Here is a 20,000-nt window from a genome sequence, read left to right on the forward strand (position 1 = left end):
GTGTGTGTGTGTGTGTGTGTGTATTGACTGCTGGTGTAGGTGTGTGTATGTTTTCTGCCTCATCAGGAGAATGTGGTGTGCATGTGTTTTGACGGCTGGTGTAGGTGTGTGTATATTTTGTGCCTCATCACAAGAAAGTGGTGTATGTGTGTGTTTTGACGGCTGGTGTAGGTGTGTGTCACTGTGAGCGCCATCTCCGCCGCGGGCTCGTTCTGGGCTTGAGGAATGTGATGATACGTCTGAGTGAACTGGTGCCAGCAATGGGGTGAAAGCGGCCGATTTACTTAACCCCGGTGTGACGGGAATGTTGGAAAATGAATGTTCTAAAGAATATCTGGGTTCAGTGAATTCAACGTAGAATTTTAGAACCTTCTATTGTTGCGGAACGGAATCTTATGTTAGAATGTTCAAAAACCCCACACCTTTAAGGGTTATTGAGCGGCAGCCATTAGGGGCCTGAGCGAGAACAGCCAACATCCCGTGCCAGCCAGCGGAGGCTGGGGCAAGTTCACGCTCGCTGAAAAGCATGCTGGGACTTCAGAGGGGAGCTTCCTCGGCTCTGGGGAGGGCGGGGGACTACCCCAAGGGACTTGTTGCCCTCCACCTACCCTCGACCGCTCACACAAACAAGACAAACGCGAGGAGAGTATTCACAATCAAACAGCCTTTAGGCAATAACGTTCAGTAAAGTGTGAGGTGAACTGCATTGGGAAGAGCAACGTCTGAAGACAACTTATCTTGCGTGTGGGACTGAGTTGTGGTGAGTCCAATGCAACCACGGCTGCAGGCTCCCTTCTCTAAGGGAACTGACCAAGGGCTTGCACCCCTAGTACATATGATCTAGAACTGCCCCTCCTCCGCTGGTGCATAATATTCAAATATCTATTCACATCTAATTAAATATTCAAATAATGCAAATATTGTATTTGCGCCTGTGGATTTGCAGCTTGTGTTAAATTGTGGGAGGGTGAAACACGTTGAGAAACTGCCCTTTGTGCGTGTGGCAGCCAGTCAGATTCCTTAACGTCAAAAGATCTGGAGCTGAACTGTGCCTGGCGTATACAGTATAGTGCTCGGAGGAGAAAGAGGGTGAAAGGTGGACTCTTCGGAGTGTGTTTAGAGGTCTGATGGTGTCTGGAAGGAGGAAGTAAGGACTGACAAACAGACGGTCTGTGACACAGATGGGCCGAGAGACAGGAAACGCTCGCAAAGGCCCTCATGGAAGCACAGGAAGTGAAATCAGAGCCGGCAGACAATGAAAAGTCCAAAGGTGCTTCCTTCCATGAGATGCCAACCCCTGACACCCCCTGAAGAACACACAATACAGTAAGTGATACCACTCTGCATTCTTCAAACATCACACACACACACGCACGCACGCACACACACACACACACACACACACACACACACACACACACACACACACACACACACACACACACACACACAGAAAAACAATAACACAACCTCTTCACAGGGTGGAAGGGCACCTAACTAGCTGCAGTAATAGGATTACCCTGAATGCCCCTGCTGTGAGCTACAAGAAACCCCAGTAACTAGAGAGGTTTCTGAACCCCCCATGTGTGGGTCTAAAGTCATACACACATGCACACACAAACACACATACACACATGCACACACAGACACACACCTTTTGGCCTTAAAGTGCATCGAAGATCAAGCCGACGGTTCTCTGCCAGTTCGTTTGCAGCAACAGAGCCCTGGGTGGTAGGGATCACTCCCATTGGCTGCTCGGTTCAGTGAATCGGTGCACAAATACAGAAACAGAACTGACCACACCAAGCAAATGACAAAATCAAGAAGGTCCAGCTGATTTTCCATCTCTATCTGGACATTTTCACCACGACACAGCCTTCTTCATACTTTGATTCAAGAGAGGCCAGTTGTATACGATATTACATCCTTTACTTTATGCCAACCGAAAGGTGAAAACAGAACTCTGGCAAGAGTTTGAAAAGAGTCTTATCATATCAGGTAAGAATAATTTATACTGTAAATTATAGACCCAGAGACCACAGTGGCTTCAGACCCACAGCACTCGCGAGTGTGTGTGCGTGAAACACCAGATGAGGCATTCCCTCATCCTCACACACTAATCCTGTGAATGCTACTTTTGAGTTGCCCTCACAAACACACTCACATACACACACACACAAGCATACACACACAAACACACACACACACACACACAGCCTCTGCTCTGAGTCACTGGCAAAGAATCCCACGCTATGACATCAGAGAGAGAGAGAGAGAGAGAGAGAGAGAAAGGGAGAGAGAATAATTTTCCTTTCTTTTTTTTCTCTGCATTTTTTTGTGATTAGACGTTACAAAGGGTGTTTTCTGTGGCATTAATGGCTGTTTAAGAGATTAGCGGGGCTTAATAGGCTTTCCATTAACAAGTCATCTACTCTTTTATTAGTTTACCTGTTGTCCTCCCGGCCTACAGAAAACATTAGGATCACAACTGCATTCCAGCACACAAGGAATACAAGTGGCCCGTTCGCTGTTCCTCACAGGGCTGTAGCGTCCAGCTCACCCAGTTTATCTTCTCGGCTAGCCTAGCGCCCAGTGCTGTTCCAGTCACTAACAGTGAGTGCTTCTGCTTCACGGCTGTCAGGGGAGCAGTCGCAGCTCAGAGCACTGGCAGCCAGGAAACTGTATCAATCAGAGCCGGAATGGGGACAGCGGGCAGCTCAGCTCGGCTCGGCTTCGGCTCAGTCTGCTCTCACTTGGGCTGCCACCAAAACTTCCCAAGGACAAAAAAAAGACAGAACACACTGCTGCGCGTTATCAGTGTTGGGGACGGAGAGAGAGAGAGAGCGGGGGAAAAACAGAGCTATAGAAAGAAATACACAGTCAGAGGGAGAGAGAGACAGAAGGAAAGCTACAAAAACAGAGACACAGACAGACAGACAGACAGAGAGAGAGAGACAGACAGAGAGAGGGAGAGAGAGACAGAAGGAAAGCTACAAAAACAGAGACACAGACAGACAGACAGACAGAGAGAGAGACAGACAGAGAGAGGGAGAGAGAGACAGAAGGAAAGCTACAAAAACAGAGACACAGACAGACAGACAGACAGACAGACAGACAGAGAGAGAAAGAAACAGAGAGAGGGAGAGAGAGGCAGAAGGAAAGCTACAAAAACAGAGACACAGACAGACAGACAGACAGACAGACAGACAGACAGAGAGAGAAAGAAACAGAGAGAGGGAGAGAGAGGCAGAAGGAAAGCTACAAAAACAGAGACACAGACAGACAGACAGACAGACAGACAGAGAGAGAAAGAGACAGAGAGAGGGAGAGAGAGACAGAAGGAAAGCTACAAAAACAGAGACACAGACAGACAGACAGACAGAGAGAGAGACAGACAGAGAGAGGGAGAGAGAGACAGAAGGAAAGCTACAAAAACAGAGACACAGACAGACAGACAGACAGACAGACAGACAGACAGAGAGAGAAAGAAACAGAGAGAGGGAGAGAGAGACAGAAGGAAAGCTACAAAAACAGAGACACAGACAGACAGACAGACAGACAGAGAGAGGGAGAGAGAGACAGAAGGAAAGCTACAAAAACAGAGACACAGACAGACAGACAGACAGACAGAGAAAGAGACAGAGAGAGGGAGAGAGAAAGTGTATGAGAGAGAGAGATGATAGAGTGAAAGAAGCAAAGCTACAGAAAGAGGTACATATTCAGACACAGACGGAGTGAAGGAGTGAAGAAAAGAAGATCAAGAAAGAAAGTGAAGCAGAGATCAAAAAAGAGGGAGTAGGTGAAAAATCAAATGAACGAGACAGTGAAGAGGGGGGTTGTGGGTTGTGTGTGTGTGTGTGTGTGAGAGAGAGAGTGTGTGTGTGTGAGTCTGTGTGTGTGTGTGTGTGTGTGTGTGTGTGTGTGAGACACAGATCTGTGGTATGCTAACCGCACAGCAGAAGAAGAGCAGTTCCCAGGCGTCCGCTACATTCCCATGCCCTGACCCGCCACTTCTCCAGACCCCCACCCCACACACACTCTACTGTCCAGACCCCCCCCTCCAAACCCTCCAGTCTCCCAGTCCATATCACTGCCCTCCACACACAGCACTGGCCTGCTGGCTTGTTAGACCTACAGCTCCTGACCTCCAGCTACAGAGAATACACGACCCCCACCCCAAGGAGACCACAGGGACATGCATGTTCACTGTGGCTGTGATCATAGTTTTCTCACGGTTTGCCTGTGTGTCTGAGCAATAGAACCTATTATATGGTTCTCTCACGGTTTGCCTGTCTGTCTACTGCTCACGGCTTAACAGTAGAACCTATGGTTCTCTCACGGTTTGCATGTATGGTGCTCACAACTGAACTTTAGAACCTATGGTTCTCTCACAGTGCTTACAGCTGAACATTAGAACCTATGGTTCTCTCACAGTGCTTACAGCTGAACACTAGAACCTAGAACACTAGAACCTAGAACATTAGAGCCTATGGTTCTCTCACGGTTTGCATGTATGGTGCTCACAGCTGAGCTGATCTGCAGTGTCACACAAAGGCCCAGTTCTATCCATCAGAAAAATTGAGTAACATCAGTTCTAGCTGTTTTCTCTGTTAAAGTGGGAGGGACTTGTCATTTGATGGTTTTTGTTGCAGCGAAGGGAAGTTTGCGAAAAGGGGGCCAGTGTAACTTTCTGTGCCCTAATTACACTAGCAGAGTTTTGTGCCAGCCGACACCTGCCTGAGAAAGACAGACATTGGAGGAACAGAGAGGTAGATAGAGAATGAGTGGCAGAGAGAGGGAGATAGAGAGAAAGACACTGTCCAAGGCACATCAACACATCAGTCTCTGCCTTTGTAGTGCCTTCGTTCATTTTGTCTTTTTTCTTTTTACCTAGCATGATGAAAAGATGTGATGCTGTTCGTCACACAGACTTTAGAGGCCATCCAGGAGCAGCTGAAGCGGCGTTAGCCTTAGCGGTAGCCTCAGCAGAATATTTTAGTATCAGCAGCATTCGTGTTCGCACTATCCTCAGCGCTATCATTAGCAGCTATTAACAGCATTAGCGTTAGCACTACCCTCAACGCTAGTATCAGCAGCTATGTTAGAATCAGCTACATAAGCGTTAGCACTAGCCTCAGTGTTAGCATCAGCAGCTGCGTTGCCATTAGCAGCAGCATTAGCGTCAGCAGCAGCAGCGCTGTTGGCCTCTCGTTTCATGGTTTCCTGAGGGTGAGCAGAAGTGTCCCAGCTGCAGCGGGCTTCAGCGCTCACCACGGCCCCCACAGTGCTGCGCCTACTGAAACCATGCAGTCATCCTAAAGCCACAGACCACATGAGGTCATTCAGCACATACACATACACACTAACACACACACACACACACACACACACACACACACACACACACACGCACACACACACACGCTAACACACACACACTAACACAAACACACGCTAACACATTAGGCTAATACACACTCAACTATCGCACATCACACATGCAGGTAGTTCTGAGGAGCAGTGTTTCTAAGTAAAGAACATTAACAACACAAGGGGCCATGCATTGCACACACACACACACACACACACACACACACACACTAATGGAAATGTCTGTTTGCCCTGTACTTCACATGTCTAAATTGGAAAAATAAGGTGTGGCAATTGTAAGAACAATTTAAATGCTTCAACAACACTATAAAAAACCCTATACATTTATATTGATAAGAACTTATATTTTAAGTATAAGTATATATACTCTTTTGATCCTGTGAGGGAAATTTGGTCTCTGCATTTATCCCAATCCGTGAATTAGTGAAACACACTCAGCACACAGTGAACACACAGTGAGGGTGAAGCACACACTAATCCCGCAAGCAGTGAGCTGCCTGCAACAACAACAGGCGAGGGGAGCAGTGAAGGGTTAGGTGCCTTGCTCAAGGGCACTTCAGCCATACCTACTGGTCGGGGTTCGAACCAGCAACCCTCCGGTTACAAGTCCGAAGCGCTAACCAGTAGGCCACGGCTGCCCCATTTTTTTATTTTATGTCTAAACGGAAGGATGTAAGCTTACTGGTTTCGTCTCTTACTTGATGTATTTATTCTACTGCACTAGCAAGCAACTTAGACATTTTAAATCATCACTCCACTATGGTGCTAGCCAGCATGACCACCCCCAAGACTACATTTACCAAAACAGTCTGTATAAAATGCAGAACACACATGACTAAACTGACTCTCTGTGGATTCCACAGCTGGGAGTGGTCATTTACTAACAGCTGATGCACACTGTGCTATGCAGCTCTGCTAAGAGGGCAGGCCTGATTCGGACTCTGATTTCACTGATTTAAGTGCTCCAGTCAATGGGCACAGATTGTCACAGATTGGCACCGAATCAGATGCTTCAAAAAGTGTATCAAACTGAAATAAAAAATACTGAATTGTGCTAAATACTAGATCATTATAATTACAATTATTACAATACGTAGCCTAGTTTATGATTTAAAAATGTATTACATACAAGATTATCTTTAAGGTATTTAGGCATTTGGCAGATGCCTTTTCAGGAGTGATTATGAAAAATGTGTAAGGTTAAGTGATGTTCCAAGTGAGGAAAACAACCAGTTCAAAACAAGCAGGTTGGACCTAACAGGATGTGTCCTGGGACTGGCCTGCATCTGGCCAAAGCCTGTGATAGGCTATATTTAGAAGTATGCCTATAGTACGCCTGGGGAAGTTATTGTCTTATTACCTCCGTCAAGGAGAGGTTTCTGATGTCATTTGTTTGTTTGCTTTTCTGTCTTTTTTACATTAACTACACCAAAACTATACCAGGCTGATTTTCATTAAACTTGGTGGGAAGGGTGCAGCATGGTCTAAAGAAGAATCCATCAAATTATCCAGGATTCAGGAATGTTTTTTTGTGTGTGTCTGTGTTTTGTTTTCGGAAACATTGCAATTGCGCTCTGTGTGTGTCAGAACTGGGTGTATGTGTGTAGTGGTGCATGTATGAGTAGGTTTGTGTGGATATCTGTGTGTGTGTGTGTGTACTGAGATAGACAGACCAGTGGGCCGAGTCCACAGGTAGGGACCCCAGGGATAAAACAAACCAACAGTCTATTCCACTTTCCACTTCTCACCCAGAGATATGGAGACACGGAGTGCATGTGTGTGTGTGTTGACCTACATGTGTGTGTGTGTGTGTGTGTGTGTGTGTGTTTGTTTCACCACTAACCACTAAACTACTTCACTTTATACTCGTCATACGGATGTAAACTAGATAAAAAAAACATTTATTACAGTATGTACTGTCCTGTACTAATTACCGCTAGACTAGCTAGGCAAATCATTCCGGATAATACTTACACATACAACACACCACAACACTAAAAATAAACTATTACACGGGTGAAGTGTTGGTCTGACAGCTGAGCTCTTGTTTAATGTCTATTACAGCCATACACCACGAATGCATATACACAGTTAATCAATGCATAAAGACATCAGACAATAATGTTTAGCAGAGGATAGATGCATAAAACTATACACAATTTTTGTGTCCACTTAAAGCAACAAAACGTCCCTCTTCACAGTTTTCAGAGTGGTTTCTTGACTGTTCTCTTACTGTGAAACTGATTGCTAGCTGGCTGATCATAGGTGTGTGTGTGTGTGTGTGTGTGTGTGTGTACACATGTGTGAGAGAGAGAGGGGTGAGAGAGAAAGAGAGAGATAGAGAGAGGGAGAGAGAGAGAAGAGAGAGAGAGAGAGAGGAGAATGAGCGAGAGGAGTGAGAGAGATAGAGAGAGTGAGGATAGAGAGAGTGTGTGTGTGTCCGTTTCCTCTCAGCGTGAGAGAGTGGCCTAGCCTAAGGCAGGAAGTGACATCAGAGCTCTCGGGGCGCATTGTAAACCAAGCCAGGGCGATGGCAGGTACCCACACCCTTCTCCTCCTGCTCCACGACACTTCCTCCTCTAAATATACCCGGCCCGCTGCACTGACTGCTTTCACTGAATAAAATAATGAACTTTTTACCCTAAACAAACGTCCGCTGCAGAGACGGAGATGGATAGACAGACACCCCTGCTGAGGAACGGAGAGAGACAGTCCACAACGCCACAGGCTTTTTCACAAACCTGTCTTAAAGTGAGTGAAGAGTCTCGAGCCACTTGATAGGCGCCAGCGGTCGAGGAGCAGCGTACGATAGAAAAGCACCATTACGAGACTAGTACTCGTACTTCTCGTCCTTTGTGGTGGCTCCTACAAAGCACTCCAACAACCAAGCCCAACTTTCTGAGCTCAACTCTGCTGGAGAGTCTCTCCTCTTTCACAAGCCTGAAGTCGTAGCCTGTTAAATGCCACCCTAAGGACTTGCGACCGGAAAGACAGCTCACGAAAGTAGAATAGACTTCTACGCATCCTTCAGATTTTGACGTTTTTGAAGCCATGATAATGATTCAGCAGAGTCTTCTGTAAGCCACTTATTGACGTAAAACACTACGCTTTCAGCTTTCAGACAGGTACCTAAAGACAGAAAAGCGCGCGCGCACACACACACACACACACAGCAGGCCTCACTGTAGCTGTCACTTTTCAAACCAGCATTTGATGTTCATGGCATACAGCACACTGCGCTTAGGAAGTGGTCTTGTTTGAGACTTAACGTTACACAGTCCTGCCTCTTGATGTCTGAGAAGCATTTCGCTTTGGAGAGAGACCCTTGAATAGTGCCCACTTGTAAAACACAATACTGTACCATGCAAACTTTAATAAACTTATTTACAGAATGTCAAACTAAAGGCCCATTCACACCAAGAACGATAACGATAACTATAAATAAATATCGTTCTCATATGAATCATTTGAATGACGACGTTCACACATAAACTATAACGATAACGACATGAAGAACGATATCGTTGGGGATCACTTTCAGAGCGATTTTCACAACGATAAAATGCTAATAGCCAATCAGAACCCATCGAATTTTAGCCCTCACATTTATTAACACAATGAGAGACTTTGTTTATCGTTGTTCAGTGTGAACACTTTTATCGTTATGGTTATAGTTATAGTTATTGTTATCGTTCTTGGTGTGAATAGGCCTTAAGGCGTCACAAACAGAGGGGAATGACAAGGAGGACTTTTGTGAGTTTTCATCTGCCATTTTTGCTTCCCAAGAGTCTGCTGTAGTGTACCACTACAGCTTCTGGAATGACCACTAAATTCTGGAATTTTTTTGTTTCTCTTTAGGAATCATGTCAATTAATGTTTCACCTCATCCTAAAATGACAAACACATGATCCGCTAAAAATATCCTACTTAATGCAAACGTAGGTGTGGGTGTGTATGTGTGTGTGTGTCTGTGTGTGTGTGTGTGTGTGTGTGTGTGTGTTGAGGAATGGGGGTTGTTCCCTGATTAACGCTTCATACAGGCAACATACAAAGAGCACTCTGTGTGAAACCCCAGCTCTGGAGGATGTAATATGGTGAATTGACTATTTTAGCCCTGTGACAAAAATAAATTGAATTTGACAAAATGTAGTGGGGGAGAGTTTCTCAGAGCTAAACTGCCCATTGACCCAGGTCTGGCCCGGGCCTGGCTCTGAACTGGCCCCAATCTGGCCCGTATGCGTTCCAGGCTCGGCCACCATCTGGGCACGAGGTGCAAGGAAAAGACCAGGAAGCAATGTCTCTGGTGACCCGTTTCACCCGTTCGCTCGTTTATTTGTCTGTGGGGTAAACTACAATGCACAAGCAGAGCAGTCAATCCAAGCAGGGTGAGACATGTTCTGTTTTTCTGCCAGTCATTTGCAACAAGCCCATGGGAGCGCCCAAATAAGCTTAAGTGTTCAACTCACGTCTAAATTAATGGTAAAATGACCTCTGGGCATCAGAGCAGGTGGGGGGGAAAGGGATGAAAGCCTGACATGTTGGAATAGGTAAATACCTATAAATGTTAAGTCACAAGATTTCAACCCAGTGTCAGAGCAGGCCTCCACAAGCGTAGGTTTGCGTGTCTGTGTGTTTGTGTGTGTGTGTGTGTGTGTGTGTGAGGCCTTTTATTCACGTGTGCGGTGGTCATTCTCATGATCAGCCTGCTCATGGTGGTCATCCAGGCCAGTGGAGCGCTGGTTCGGGAGCTCATTGGGCAGCTAGGCCACTGGGCGACTGGTGCTGGAGCTGCTGCCCCCTGACTCCATGCTGTGGCATGCAGAGTGCAGACTCCTATAGAGAGACATCTGTTGGACAGGCTGGTGGCTAATTGTGTAAACCAATGGGAGTTGTGGAGGTCTGCGTCTCTGGACCACCCATCCACTGCAGCACAGAGCAGTGGAGCACAGAGAGGGGCTGAGGAGGGCTGCCACTGTATCTTAATCTGTTTATTTACTGTATCTCTCTCTCTCTCTCTCTCTCTCTCTCTCTATGTCTCTGTCTCTCTCTCTCTCTCTCTCTCTCTCTCTCTATGTCTCTGTCTCTCTCTCTCTCTCTCTCTATGTCTCTGTGTCTCTCTCACTTTTTTCCCCCTCTGACTGTGTCTCATGCACAAAGATGCGCACACACACACACACACACACACACACACACACACACACACACACACACACAAATGTGCACCAACACTTCACATAACAAGTTCCATAACAGAAATTGTGTGCAGACCTAAACATCAAAGGCAGCTCTATTCTGATCCAAAACATCCTTGTGAATACTTCCAACACAACCTTTACCAAAAAAAAGAGAAAATATTTTCCTGACACCGAAAAAAAAAACAGTGTGCTGTTCAAGAACAGACTCTATGAGAGAAAGCTGCAAATGTTGATACTGATATCATACTGCAGCAATGCCTGACAAACAGAGAGAAAGGAGACACATATTTGAGTCCTTCAGCGCCATGCATGACATTGCAAGACTGAAAACTGCAGAGTCTGTTCCGCACGCACGCACACACACACACACACACACACACACACACACACACACACACACACACACATACACCCCCTCAGTGTGTTGCCATGAGGTCAGCGAACACACATGACTAATTTTGACTGCAGAGGTGCCTAAAAGTTACACTGCTGAACATGTCCCATGGCCTGTAAATGTCTGGAGGATCAGTCGGCACAGTGCAATCACATTCATAAGGGAGCTCAGCTCAGGTCAGGGGGAGGTGGGTTACTGTTAGATGCATGCACTGAGCCTCCACCACTCTCCTCCATCCGCTCAGGATGGGAGTGGAGAACACAAGCCCAGGGTCATGAATTTTACATTCAACAGAACAGAGAGATGGAGAGAGGGAGAGAGAGAGAGCTAGAATTGAAAAAACTAAAGCTCTCATTTGAGGTCTAAATATAAGCATTTAAATACCAGTGTACACAGATCAAAACCAAAATTGCTTGTTGAGCAACATTATGTTAACTCTCTTTGTGAAACTAAATGTTAAAATGGAAATAAGATTTGTTCTACAGGGCATACAACAACAGGTCAAACATAATTTGATATGGCTGTTGAAATATCTAGCTATTTTTTTTATTGTAAAGTTGATCTTGGAAACATTAACCTTTGTCTTTGCAACTTTATAACATAAACTCACGGCTGAAGCAAGAGCAGTTCCAAGCCAATAGTCCACAACATAAGCTGAAGTATTGTTCTATTTCTATGCCATGTCACTGGACAATGTGTCTCCTATTATGAACTCGGCGGAGTCGTACAGAAGTGACCACTCACACATGGCCTATCTAGTCCTCTGTCGCTGTTTACAGAGGACGGCGCGGTGCGTGACACACATTCCCACATATTTTTTACCATATAGCCTAATCAAATGCAGCATAGACCAAAGCATGAGACTGCAAACTACTGCTTCTTCCATCTAGGCAACTTTTAGTTCACTAAAAGTCTTTGACTTCACTAAATCAATCACAAGTCATTACGGACTAAACAAATTGGCTAAATCGCTCACGTTGGCTTGCGCTGAAGAGATCTCCGCTGATATTAACGTCATGGAATCCCCCTTTTCTGAATCATATACGCCTTTAGCATCATCGCACAGATAAACAACTAACAGATTACCAATTTTTGTGAGCAACTGCACATTACCGGTGTCATTACACACATGGGCCTTCACAAACACGCGCATTAGCGTTTACAGTGCGTGAGCATCTCCACAGTGTGTGAAATTGTTCAAGGGAGGAAAACGGCCCGAGGCTCTCTATTCAGCGCGGCCAGGCTGTAAATGGTCCCTGGGCAGCCGCGAGCGAAATTAGTGAAAGAGTGTCATTCCGTCTCAGGTGATCTTGTTGAGAGCTTAATGGATCTCACAGCAGTAAAATAGTTAATTTATGTGTTCAAGGCAAACTCTATTATCCGTTAACAATGTACCCACTACCACTATTAGATGATAGAATGGTTACTGTTTCAAATAGCCGTTGTCACATAAAACGTGATCACATCCAAAGCACCAAATGGTTATGAAATATTACGTTTAGTGATCCTGTTACAACGTGCTCTGTTATGTACTTTGATGTAGCCTACAAGGGGATGCATGCTGAATAAGGATAGCTGTGATTTATTTGACACATTTCACAAAAATATTAGTTAACGTATAAGAAATGCGTTCTTACCCTATATTTTACATCCATGCAACTTAAAATAGACTTAACTCTAGTTTACCCTTACTCGTGTCTGTGTACTATGCTACAAGTTCAAAACTGTCCATGTCGTTTCACAATCGTACAAATAGGTTGCAATAGCAGCACTTTTACTTACTTCATAACACTTCAGTGTGCTTAGTCCTCCGAAGAACATTGGCTGCGAAGGGCTTTGCGTGTCCACCTGAATTGGCAGCGGTGGACACTTCTCACGCGTAAAGGACAAACCCCCACTTTTTTATAATCCAAAGCAACTACAGACGAGCTCGCAGGTAACCAACTGTAACGCGAGTGAATTATCAAAAAAGCTCACGACTTCTGAGGTGACAACGATTGCAATATTCGGCTGAATGGCCGATCTTGACCTCGGCGGTTTGACACGGCGAAGGGTGTAGAATCGGCCCGGTAACGTGTCCCGTGCGTGTGGTTTGGTACTTCTCTAGTTTTCAGACGCACGGTCCCGGGCAGTGTGGCGTAGTCACACCACTATCCAAGCTGAGTGAGAGAGAGAGAGTCATTTTCACGCTGGAAGGGGGCGGACTCAATCTCGGCAGGACCGCGTTGCAACAAGAGAGCAAAAGTGGACTGGGCACGAAACATCAGAACACCCCAAACGCATGCCCGATTAAGAGCCACATACGGTCTCATTCTATGCTATGAATCTTATGTGTGTCTACAAAGAGGCTAGATGCACAGCATACTGTTTTGATGAAAAAAAAAAAAATTACGTAGGCATACTGATGACAAATTGTGTCTGTAGTTTTAATCAACACTGAAGGAATAATATAGGTATACATTGTATTATACTGAAGCGGGGGTCTGTGAGGATATAGAATAGACTCCTTTTAGTACGTTTTACATCTCTTTTCCAAAAAGTACTTATTGGATGTTTAAGCTCTTTCCCCCCCGGCCCTAGTATTTTACAGTCTTTTCAGTGTTTTAACCACTGTGAGATGCTAACTAGAGACTAGGGTTTGAGAGGAAACCTTACCAATATCACTTGCGTCTGTCCTTCTGTTTTGACTTCCAGCTCAGATCCCTCTTTGCTTCTATCACTCTGTGTCACTGTCCCATCAGTGTAGCTTATTTTCAGCGTGTTCAGGCTTCTTTTCACGGCACCTACAGGGCAACAGGAGGAAAAGGACATTTCAACAGGAGATGGCACATCCTGCACACCACCAGGACTTACATACAGTACAGTAGATGTGTGTGTGTGTGTGTGTGTGTGTGTGTGTGTGTGTGTGTGTGTTTGTGTGTGTGTGTGTTTGTGTGTGTGTGTGTGTGTGTAAGGGGAAGAACACACACACACACACACCCAGCATGGAGCAACATTGAACAATACTGACAGACTGGGCATGATATTCCACAGCTCTACAGTGCATACTAGTGGTAGCTTTCCAACACTACACCTGCTATATCAGCCCGTTATCCAACCCCAGGTCATTTCTGTAGTGTCAGTGGATTTGCTGTTTGGACAGTAGCTCCATTAATACAGTGCTGTAATGGTCATGAGAATGGCCTCCCACATCATCTCAATGGCATTGAGATACAGTCACTCTCTGTGGACATGTACGTTTGTGCCTTCTGAAAATATACATGAGTATAAAACAATCTTCCATGTGTGTGTGTCGGGGAAAACATTTATATGTGGAGGACAACTGCCTATGGCTCATTTCCTTTGAGTGTATGTCCAGTCCATCCTGTTGAAAACTGTCCCTCAAATCAACTGTCACAGCTCACAGACCCAAGCTTTGCCCAGCAATGACTTATAATAGATAGATAGATAGATAGATAGATAGATAGATAGATAGATACTTTATTGATCCCCAAGGGGAAATTCAAGAATAAATATCAGTGAATATTTATTCATCTGAAAATGGTCATGTCTCTGTCGGTTGGCAATGTTTTTGTGCTGTTTTGCCAGTCTGAGACTGACACTTGTTCATTTAAGGGATCTCAGCTCCGTGCCTGACATTCAGCATGCCCGAACTATGCCAGCAATTCCAGTGATGTGTCACGATGATAGCCACAGCACGGTGTCCTCTCAAACACATGGAACCCCCCAAGCACCCCAACCATTGCAGCTTAATCGCAGCTCCACGCCCAGGCCCAGCTCCAGACACACCATCACAGCTGAACTCGGGCTCAGGTCCGGCCTGCACGACATCCACTCTTAGGCCGGGCCAGTTGCAGGGTTCTTATCCCTAATCCTAACCCAACCCTAACCCTAATCCAAAGGTTCGTTCAATTGCACAAACATATTTGGCAGACATTCACAAGCGTTTTCAAACAGTTTTCTGTTTGCCTTGAGTTTTCTGTGAACGTTTACGAACACTTGCAAAAAGTTTGAGGAGGTAGTTGTCCACAAACATATTTAGAGTTGAATGGAGGGTTATTGAGATGGAATGTTTACAGAATGTTCAAGAGATCTGTTTAAAGAAAACATGTTCTCTGCGAATGTTGATGGAATTTGAACATACTTCTGCTAGGCTAGAAATACAGCCTACAGTGTGAGGACAATGGTACATGTAAATGTCTTATAACTCAAATAAAATGAGTTGGACATGTGTGGACATTTGTGAAGAGACCCTTGATTAAATCTGTGGCACAGATTTTTAAGACAAATATATTTTCAGTATGAAACCTGTTCTATTGCATAGATCTGTACATAGGCTCAACATTAACTTCTTGTTTTAGCAACTGTAACTTAAGACAAATATATTTTCAGTATGAAACCTGTTCTATTGCATAGACCTGTACATAGGCTCAACATTAACTTCTTGTTTTAGCAACTGTAACTTTTACTTTAATTAATAATATGAATTATCTACATAATTAGAAATCATTAATAATAACTATTTCAATTTAATTTTATGACAATGCCATAAATTCATGGTAATAATTCAGACTGATGGGTTTGGGAACTCAAGCGTGTCCTTGTTGGACAGAAAACAATGCAAAACAGAGGCAATAATGACTGATTGCACTGTTAAAAGTTAACCCCTTTTAATGGTCTCTGCGCACTGGTTGTCATTGAGAAAGTAGGACACTCGCATGCTCATCTGTGACCCTCGTCTGTTAGCTCATTGGCCACCGGGGGCTTTTTTGGTCATTTACATGTTGCATTGAACAAATAGCCCAGAGCGGTTCACCTGTGGCCCATTACGGATGAGCAACAAACACGGAGAACGCGGGGAACACGCTTGCTCCCACAAAAAACTCCCCCCAGGAAACACCGAATAACGCGCTCAATAGTCACGTTTACTTTTTACTTTTATATTTTTTTCTAATTGGAATAGAAGTGTCCATGTAAGCGAGCCTAATGTTTGCATTTTGAAAGAGGATTCTACTTTTTATCAATATGTTTTTGTTTCTTTTATCATTTGTACCAAATACCACACACGGGCAATACAATGTTCTGATGGATTTGAATTTTGAAGACCAGCATACACAATACAACTTTTAAATGGACTGTGCAAGCATGTCTTCATATGAAAGTGTACTCAAATGTAGTGATATATTAACTTTAATTAAAAAAGGGGCGATAAGAATCAATAGAAGCATTTTGTAAATATGTGTGTGTGTGTGTGTGTGTGTGTGTGTTGGGAGGCCTAAGGGCAGTAGTGAGGGCCGGGCGGTGTTGGAGCGTGTTCTGTTCCCAAACTGAGACGTGCCCCACCGCAACCTCTACATTTGGGCAGAGGCAGAGGCCTGACACCACTGAGATATTTAAATCTCCTGCCCTGACTGCACTGGACTGGACAGACAAACAGCAGCACTGAGAGAGCCTGTCCCGTCCAGTCACACGCTGCCTATGGGCAACCATGTTGAAACCGGGGACTACAAAATGGCGACTCAGGCAGCAGGCACCACTGTAATCCTAAAACACGACAGCTTACAGTGTTTTTTTTTTTTTTTAAGTTATTAGGGAAATTAAAAGGATTTGCTTGTATTTGCCTACACAAATAACTTTGAAAAAAATATGACTGGAATGGGTTAAGGTCACATATATCTTTCAGACTGAACAATGCAGACAACAGTCTGCAGTTGGTTTAATTTATGGTGAAATTGAACCCACCCTGGAATTAGAGAGCATTTACTGAGGGCTAAGAATCGAAAATCAGAAACGCTAGGGAAGATGGTTCCTCCACAGGGCCAGAACATTCAAAACTATCTTGTCAACAAGGGCTCATTCTGCTTCTGTCAGCAACTTGTAAATAGATAAATAAATAAATAACAAGGCTGACGTTCCAACCAAGCATGAAAAGTTTATAATAATCGGAAAGCTGAACTCCAACCAACACCAACACAAATGTCAAGGAAAATCACCCACCCAGTGACAGATTAAATAAAACATCAATTATGGCGTAGTGAGCGTATGTCTGCAGTGGGACAAAGAGACGTGTATCACTCAAGGCTGTTTTGAAACCCAAGCTGTAAGGCGAGACACAGCCTTGTGGCCAGGGGACCCGGTGCAGGCCATTTTGTGGGCGCTGTGAAACGCCCTTGATGTGCCTTTCATGATCAGGGCTCTGGGGCTGGCGGTGGCTGACCGCTCCTGCAGCTGTGGGTCCCTCGACATTACGGCAACGTGGGGCTCGAAGGAGCCCACTGACAGTAGACAGACCAGCCACAGACACGCACCACATATACACACACACACACTAAACACACACACACACACACACACACACACACAGACAGTAAGCTGTTCTGAGCGGAGATCTCAAGGAAAACTGGGTCTTTCGTATTGACACAACAAAACATGACACAGTAATATTTTCCCTGTCTTGTAAAGTAACTTTACCAGATTTTTTTTTGGATCTCTCAGCGATGGTGAACAAACCAGTTAGAACATAACAATCTTGTTTTTTATTTACTGACACCATAATTTCCAATTTACCTCTTTGTAATGTACTTGAACACTGTTGGCATTCTGTGTTGAATAAAGTCAAGGACTCAGTTAATTTCTGTAGATTACCAAAGTGTAAAATGACATTTGATACCATAGGTCACCTCAATTCTTTAAACAGACAAACAAGTAGGAGACAGTTCTAAGCTTCTGATGACATGGTGGGTCTCTATACTAGGACGCAAGACAAACATATCCCTTTACTGCTTCAAACCATTCACCGAACAGCATTCACCTCTAAATTTGTACCTTTCTATTTCTATTTTCAGGTTTGCATTCCCCAAAGGAGACGTGTTGAATCACTGTGTCGTAAAAGCGCACACACACTTTTCCATAGTTGACCACTTTGGCCGTGTCCAGTGGCCGAGACATTCCTCCGTCTCCCCACAGCTAAAGAAGAGGCGCTTTCAGAGGCTGAGAAGTCTCCGAACGCCCAGACGGACAATCGGGAAAATGAAGACTTACCAGTCCTGCTGCTGTTCTTCTCCAGGAAGCTCAGTCTGCCCGTCAGCACCTGCTACGGGCCACTTATCAAAAGTTAGAAAAAAAAACAAACAAAGAAAGGAAGAAGACAAAAGAATGAATAAAGCCAGACCAGCTGGCTTTGGAGAGAAACCCAAAATTGGGTTGCGTTTTGTTCAGATCTCACTGCACAATGAGGAGAAGTGGCACCCCAGCCCCCACCACACCCAGCCCACGGCACAAACACACACACACACACACTCACACACACACACACACACACACACACACACACACACACACACACACACACACATGCACAGATTGCACAGTGTGACCTACAGTGCATGCTGACCATCCTGTGCTGTGCGAGAGTCTGGCAGTGCCGCGCACACCTGCCCCTGTCAGTCTGGGGTATATTTAGCGCGTCGGATCACTGACAACCTGCCGTTTTGTCGGCCTTGGTGCCCACGGTTACTGCCCCTACAAGCACATACCAGTCCGGCCATGGGCTTGCTCCCTGCCCCACTAGCGGAGGAGCACGGCTGCTAGAGACACACCAGGGAGACACAGAGTTACTGCCCTACTGGGGCAACAGCACAGACACCAGGGAAGCACAAAGTTACTCTTACTGCCCCACTAGAGGAACAACAGGGCAGCAAAGTGATCCATCCACCAAAGAAGGGATCAGATTCTCACTGTAAACAAATGTATTGCTGAGATGTAACTGCGCCTGCAAGCACAGAGCACCCTGGTCATGCAGGCTAACTGTCCGACTGGAGTAACAGCAGACACCCACTAGAGAAGCACAGAGCTGGTCGAGTCTCATTACCCTGATAGAACAACAACAGATGCGTTAAAAGGTGGAAAAACAACCTGTAGGTGTAATGATATTATAATGAGCCTAGCCAACGATTTTCTTTGATGGAGCGAGATTACCCTCAAGGCTATACTATCGGCTATTTTGTTGTAAATCCATATTCCAGTCTTACTCAAAACTACTACGATTAATTTGGTCCCCAGTGAACATTTACAATTATTACTGTCCAAAAATAGACCTATAGGTAAGTTGTTTTTACACTGGAGATTAACTTCAAGTTAGAGATCCACCAAAGAAGTTATGAGATTCCTTCTGTTAATCCAATGTGATGCTGCACATAATGTGTTGGGATCTGGGAAAACCCTTCACATGGTGCAATTTTACCAACTTATGATTCTGATACCATCCTAACAACATCCAAGATTTTGGGAGGATGATATCCAGGATTTTGCTACAGTATAGGGGACAGTGTTACTAAGATGGTATCAGAACCTTTTAAGTGGACCATGTGAAGGGCTTTCCTAGATCGCATCACATTATGTGATGAAGCACATATGCACAGACAGGCTCTCTGTCTCACTGGAGCAACAGCAGAGGCAAAGTTATCTAATTCTCTAATCTAATCACTGGCAGGCTCTAGGTGGCCCCATGGTTGAAAAAAAAAAGAAACATTGTTGAAGTGCCCTCTTGTGTAGTTCAATTCTAGAAAAAGTGTCTTGTAGGCTGGCCTTCACAATGGGAGACATGTTTCAGTGTCGACTCTGGATGACCTTTTTAGGTGTGATGAGGTGCCTCCAGTGCAGCTAAAGTCAATACAGTAATTTCCGGTGTATTAGTCACATTGTGTATAAGCCGCAGGACAGTGTTTTATGCAAGTTAAAAGAAACAAAACCATATTAATACCATATTAACTGCCCTTCTTTTGAACCCTCTCTGGTGAAATTTCACCAACATAAGATTCTGATACCATCTTCGCAACATTCTGGACACTGTCCCCTAACAAAATCCTGGATACCATCCTCCCAAAATCCTGGATGTTGCTAGGATGGTGTCAGAATCCTAAGTTGGTAAAATTGTTTTTTAAAATTTGTTTTCCCAGATCCCATCACATTTGTTACCCTTACATGTTCTCTCTATTTATAATATGACAGTGTTCCAAAGA

General features: G+C 44.7%; 1 protein-coding gene across 3 annotated transcripts in view; it reads right to left on the bottom strand.

Moving 5' to 3' along the window:
- Positions 1–18,222, bottom strand: part of mef2ca (myocyte enhancer factor 2ca) — a 50,039-nt gene extending 31,817 nt beyond the window's left edge. The window contains exons 1-2 of one of the 3 annotated variants that reach the window (XM_048259234.1): positions 18,022–18,222; positions 13,636–13,763 (exon numbers count right to left, since the gene is read on the bottom strand). The gene's annotated coding sequence lies outside the window, so the exon portion shown is untranslated. Of the gene's footprint in view, positions 1–12,762; positions 13,116–13,635; positions 13,764–18,021 lie in introns of those variants that run through there. The other 2 variants (XM_048259236.1, XM_048259235.1) reach the window with 2 other exon arrangements.
- Positions 18,223–20,000: the final 1,778 nt, after the last annotated feature.

The sequence above is a fragment of the Alosa alosa genome, chromosome 12 (genome assembly GCF_017589495.1).
Source record: "Alosa alosa isolate M-15738 ecotype Scorff River chromosome 12, AALO_Geno_1.1, whole genome shotgun sequence".
Taxonomy (NCBI): domain Eukaryota; kingdom Metazoa; phylum Chordata; class Actinopteri; order Clupeiformes; family Clupeidae; genus Alosa; species Alosa alosa.